This window comes from Eriocheir sinensis, chromosome 15 (assembly GCF_024679095.1).
Source record: "Eriocheir sinensis breed Jianghai 21 chromosome 15, ASM2467909v1, whole genome shotgun sequence".
NCBI classification, from domain to species: Eukaryota; Metazoa; Arthropoda; class Malacostraca; order Decapoda; family Varunidae; genus Eriocheir; species Eriocheir sinensis.
Window position 1 is genome coordinate 6692581 of NC_066523.1, and position 5909 is coordinate 6698489.

Here is a 5909-nt window from a genome sequence, read left to right on the forward strand (position 1 = left end):
ATAGAATTGAAGGAAAAATCGTTGCCTAATTATCATGACCCCCGCTGAGACCCCATATGTATGCCCTCCCCCCCCTCCTCCCCTCCCTTCCCCCTCTCCCCGTCCCATCCCTTTCCGTTCCTCCGCTTCCCCCCTTCCCACTTTCCTTTCGTTTCGGCCTTTCTTTTGTCTCGCTCTTTCCTGTCCCTTTCGTTCATTTATTTTTTATGCCTTCCCTTTTTGCCCTCTACTACTTCACCTCTTCGTGTCTTTTCTTATTCCCTTTATTTAGTTATCTGTGCTTCTTCCTTTCGCCTGTTTGGTGTGTTCGTCTGTCCTTCAGTTCCTCCTTCATCGCCTTCTTTTTCTCTCCTTTCCCTTTATTCCTTCTTTCTTTCGCCTGTTTGGTTTATTCGTCTCTCCTTCAGTTCCTCCTTCATCGCCTTCTTTTTCTTTCCTTTCCCTTTATTCCTTCTTTCATTCTCTACTTCATCTCTTCGCTTCCTTTTGTTGGTTCATCTTTGCTACTTGTTTCATCTTCTTCACTTCCTCCTTCGCCTCTTTTTCCTTTATTTATTTATCTTCCTTCATTCTCTTATTCATCTCTTCCTCTTCTCTTCACTTTCTTATATTGCCACTTTCTTTCCCTCTTCCTTCATCTCCTTTTTTGCTTCTTCCTTTTTTCTTCCATTATTTATTTATTTCCCCTTCCTTCTTTATCCTCTCTTACACATCTTCCTATTTTCGTACTTCTGTGTATTTATCTTTGTCATTTTCTCCTCTTCCTCCTTCATCTCATCCTTCGCCTCTTCCTATCTTCTGTCTTTTACTTATGTGTTTGCCATTTTCTTCCCCTTCTCTTTCCCCTTTTCCTCTTTTCTTCCTCTTCCTTTTTTCTTTCCCTTTTATTTTTTTATTTGCTACTTTTTTCTTTCCTCTTTCACATTCTCCTTTACCTCCTGTTTATATTTCCTTCATTCATTTTTTTTATTCACTTTCTTTATCTCCTCCTGTTCTATCTCCTTCGTTTATTCCTTCATTCAGTTTTTCCTTTTCTCTTTCAGCCCTTTTTTTTCCCTTTCCTTCTCTCTCTTCCTTCACTTGTTTATTTTCTCTTCCCCTTTTGTTTATTTTCTTAGTCATTCCTTTAGTTATTTTTCTTCTTCCTACCTTCCGTCTTTTCCTACACGCCTTCTCCCTTTCGGTCCCTCCCTTTTTCCCTCCCTCCTCCTCCTCCTCCTCCATTCCCTCTTTCAGAATCCCCTTTTCTTTGTCAATTTTTCCCCTTCTTCCTCCATTCATTCTTCCTCTCTCCCATACCTGCCTTTCATTCACCTCTCTCCTTCACTCCCTCCTTCAAGTTACGGACATGTTCTTTTTTCTTCTTCATTCTTCTTCACTTTTTCCTTCACTCTTTCCTCTTTTTCATTCTTCTTCTTCACTTTTCCTTCACACTTCTTTCCTCTTTTTCATTCTTCTTCACTTCTACTTCTTCTTTTTAATTCTTATTCACTTTTCCTTCACACTTCTTTCCTCCTTTTCATTCTTCTTCATTTTTCCTTCACTCTTTCTTTTTCTTTTTCATTCTTATTCAGTTTTCCATCACTCTTCTTTCTTTTCTTCATTCTTTTTCACCCCCTCCCTTACGAACGTACATTCTTTTTTTTCTCCTTCATTCTTCTTCATTCTTCTTCATTCTTTATTATCTCTTATTCGCTTCTCCTAAACTCCATTCCTTACCTACTTACATCCTCCTCTTTTTTTCCTCCTCCTCCTTCATCCTCCGTCCTTTCATTCTTCTTCCTTTACTCCCTTCTTCACTCTTCTTCTCTCTTCTCTTCACCTCCCTTCCATGCGTCCCTCTATTTTCTTCCTTTTCTTCACCTTCGTCTTCTTCTTCTTCACTCCTCATTCTTCTTTACTTTTCTTCACTTTTCCTCACTTTTCGTTTCTTTTCTTTCTCTTCCTCCCTTAGATACCTACATCATTTTTTTTATCCTCTTCCCCCCCCCCCCTCCCTCCCTCCTTCCCTTCGTTCTTTTTCATCCCCCATTTTCTTTTATTCCCAATGACTAATAGGTCTAGGTAAGTCATTTCCTCCTCCTCCTCTTCCTCCTCTTCTTCCTCCTCCTCCTCTTCCTCCTCTTCTTCCTCCTCCTCCTCCATAAAATCCTTCGGCGATCGATATCAACGTTATAGGTCACTGGCCTTTCCTTCTCTTCCATCCATTTTCCTTCCTTCCATCCGTCCGTCCTTCCTTCCTTCCTTCCTTCCTTCTTTCCTTCTTTCTTTCCTTCCTTCCCTTCTTCCTTCCTTTCTTTTTTTCTTTCTTTCTTCCTTCCTTCCTTTCCGTCCTTCCTTCCCTTCTTTCTGCCTTCCTTCCTTCCTTCCTTCCTTCCTGCCTTTCTTTCTTCCTTCCTTTCTTTCTTCCTTCCTTCCTTCCTTTGATTATTTATGGCTACGTTTTCTACCTGTTCCAGTTGTTTCTCTCTCTCTCTCTCTCTCTCTCTCTCTCTCTCTCTCTCTCTCTCTCTCTCTCTCTCTCTCTCTCTCTCTCTCTCTCTCTCTCTCTCTCTCTCTCTCTCTCTCTCTCTCTCTCTCTCTCTCTCTCGTATCTCATTACCTCTATGTACTTTTAACCTGAATGGTGTTTGTGGACGGCCATTATATTTTCACGCTCTGTTTGCTTTTTGCTTTTCTTCTCCTTCCTTTCCCCTTTTTTCATTCACTTTATGGTAGAAAATGGGCGTGGCTTAAGTGGGAAAAGTCATTATACGGCGTTGATGCTGCCGCTGCTGCTATTACTACTACTACTACTACTACTACTACTACTACTACTACTACTGCTACTTACTACTACTACTACTACTACTACTACTACTACTACTACTACTACTACTACGTTTTCTTCTCGTTTTTTTTCTCCTTTTTTTTTTTTACTGTTTTCCACGTTTTTCCCCCTTTACCTATTTTCCCCTTTTTCCCTCTTCCTATTTTCCCCTTTTTCCCTTTTCGTATTTTTCCTTTTTCCCATTTCCTATTTTTCCCTTTTCCTATTTTCCCCATTTTCCCCTTTTCCTATTTTCCCCTTTTCCCTTTTCTATTCTTCCATTTTTCCCTTTACATATTTTCCTCTTTTATTTCCATTTTCCTATTTTCCCCTATTTCCCTTTACCTATTTTCCCCTTCTTCCCTTTTCCTATTTTCCCCCTTTTCCCTTTTCCAATTTTTCCTCTTTTGACCTTTACCTATTTTCCCCTTTTTCCCTTTTCCAATTTTCCCCTTTTTCCCTTTATCTATTTTCCCCTTTTTCCCTTTTTTTATTTTTCCCCTTTGCCATTTTCCTATTTTCCCCTTTCCTCTTTTCTTATTTTCCCCCTTTTCCCTTTTCCTATTTTTCCCTTTTTCCTCTTTCCTATTTCCCCCTTTTTTCCTTTTCTTATTTTCTCCTTTTCCCTTTTCCTTTTCCCCATTTCCGTTTACCTATTTCCCCTTTTTCCCTTTTCTTATTTTCACTTTTTTCCCTTTTCCTATTCTCCCCTTTTTTCCCTTCTCCTATTTCCTCTTTTTCCCTTTTCCTATTTTCCCTTTTTCCCTTTCCTTATTTTCCCCCTTTTTTAATTTTTTCCCATTATCCCCTTTTTCCCTTTTCCTATTTTCTCCTTTTTCCCTTTTCCTATTTTCCCCTCTTCCCTTTTCCTATTTTCCCTTTTTTCCCTTTTCCTATTTTTTTCCCTTTTCCCTTTTCCTATTTTCTCCTTTTTCCCTTACCCTATATTCCCCCTTTTCCCTTTACCTATTTTCCACTTTTCCCTTTTTCTATTTTTCCTGTTTTCCCTTTTTCTATTTTCCCCTTTTTCCCTTCACCTATTCTCAGTTCCCTTTTCCTGTTTTCCCTCTTTTTCCTATTTTCCCCTTTTTCCCTTTTCCTATTGTTCCTTTTAACCCGTTTCCCTTATTGTCATTGTCCCGTTGTTTTTCAAGTTTTTCCTTCTTTTCCTATCTGTTTCCCCCCCCCCCCCCCCCACACACACACACACTTGAATGCCTCCTCTGATATAAAAGAAAAAAAAAGTGTAAGAGAGGATGAAAGAAGGGGGAATAGATAATAATGGAGGAGAAAAGGAAGAAGTAAAGAAGGTGAAGGAGGAGGAGTAGAAATAAAAAAAAAAGTGAAGAAGGTGAATTAAAAAAGTGAATTAAAAAAAAGTAAATTAAAAAAGTGAATTAAAATGAATTAGAAAAGTGAAAAAAGTGAAAAAAGTGAAAAAAGTGAATTAAAGTGAAAAAAGTTAATTAAAAAAGTGAATTAAAAAGAATTAGAAAAGTGAAAAAATTGAAAAAAAGTGAAAAAAGTGAATTAAAGTGAAAAAAGTGAATTAAAAAAGTGAATTAAAAAAAGGAAATTAAAAAGTGAAGAAGGTGAATTAAAAAAGTGAAGGTGAAGGAGGAGGAGTAGAAAAAAAAAAAAATCCATTGTCGTGTTAGTTGGTCCGCCCCAGACTAAAGCTTATAACAGAGCGAGGGGGTTCAATTCCTTTCCCAGTAGAATCCGATATAGAAAACGGACTGATTGAGGGATGGCGGACGATTATGTAGTTTTGTTTAATAATCGACCGTTTATCATCTTTGCCTCGTTCTTCCCTTTTCACTTTCGTCTCTTTCACCTCTTTCCGTTCTCTTCCATTTCTTTTATTTTCTTTTACTCTTGATTTCTCTCCTTCGTCCCCTCCTTCATCGCCTCCTCCTTCCCTTTCTCCTCCATCCCCTTCTCCTCCGTCCCCTTCTCCTCCTTCCCCTTCTTCTCCTTCCCCTCTTCATCCTTCCCCTTTTCCTCCTTCGCCTCCTCCTCCTCCTCCTCCTTCCCCTTCTCCTCCTTCCCCTCTTCATCCTTCCTCTCCTCCTCCCTCGCCTTCTCATTCCTCTCCCTTCCTTCATCTTTTACAACTTTTCGTTTTTCCCCTTCTCTTCCGCTCCTTCCTCTCCTCCTCCCTCGCTTTTTTTTCCTCCCCCTATTTATTTATTTGGCCCTTCCTTCATACTTTCCTACACCTCTTCCTTTTTCCCCTTCTCCTTCCTCCTCTTTCACCTCTTCCTTTGGTCTCCATTTATGTGTTTATTTGTTCCTTTCTTCATCATTTCTTACATCTCTTCCTTTTATTTCCATTCTCTCTCTTTATCTTGGCTTCTTTTCCTCCCTTCCTACGCCTCTTCCCCTTTTCCGTCTCTTTCCTTATTCATTTGTTCCTTCCTTCACCTCCTTCGCTTCTTCCTTTTTTTGTCCTTTCTCTTTCTTTCATTCTTTATCTTTGTCACTATTTCTCCTTTCCTCTTCGCTTCTTCCTTTCTTTTCTCCCTTTATCTATTTATTTCTCCCTTCCTTCCATTCTCTCCTACTCTTCCTTTTTTCTTTTTTTTTTCCTTCATCTTTGCCACTTTCTCCCCTTCCTCGCTAACCTCCTTAACCTCCTAATTAACTTCGCCCATTAGTTGCTCTACCTTCTAATTACTTACATTTAACATCCCTAACTTCACCTTTCTCTTATTGCTAGTGACATTATTTCCTATTACATTATTTCATTCCTTCTTTCTCTGTTCCCTTTCTACTTTTCTTCCTTTCATTCTTTCTCTCTCTCTCCCTTCCCCTCTTTCGCTATCTTCCTGTTTCTCTCTTCCTCCCTTCATTTACTACGCTCTTCTCTTATTACTCTTGACATTATTTGCTTCTTCCTTCTTCCATTCTTTATATCCTATTCTTCCTCTCTCTTCCTTCCTATCTTCCTTTACTTCACTTTTCTCTTCTTTCTTTTGACATTATCCCTTCCTCCTTCTTCCATTCCTTATCTCCTTTTATCCGTTCTCTCTCCCTTCCTTCTTTTTCTTCTTCCCTCCTTTTCTCTCTCTCTTCCTTCCCTTTCTTTCTTCTTTTT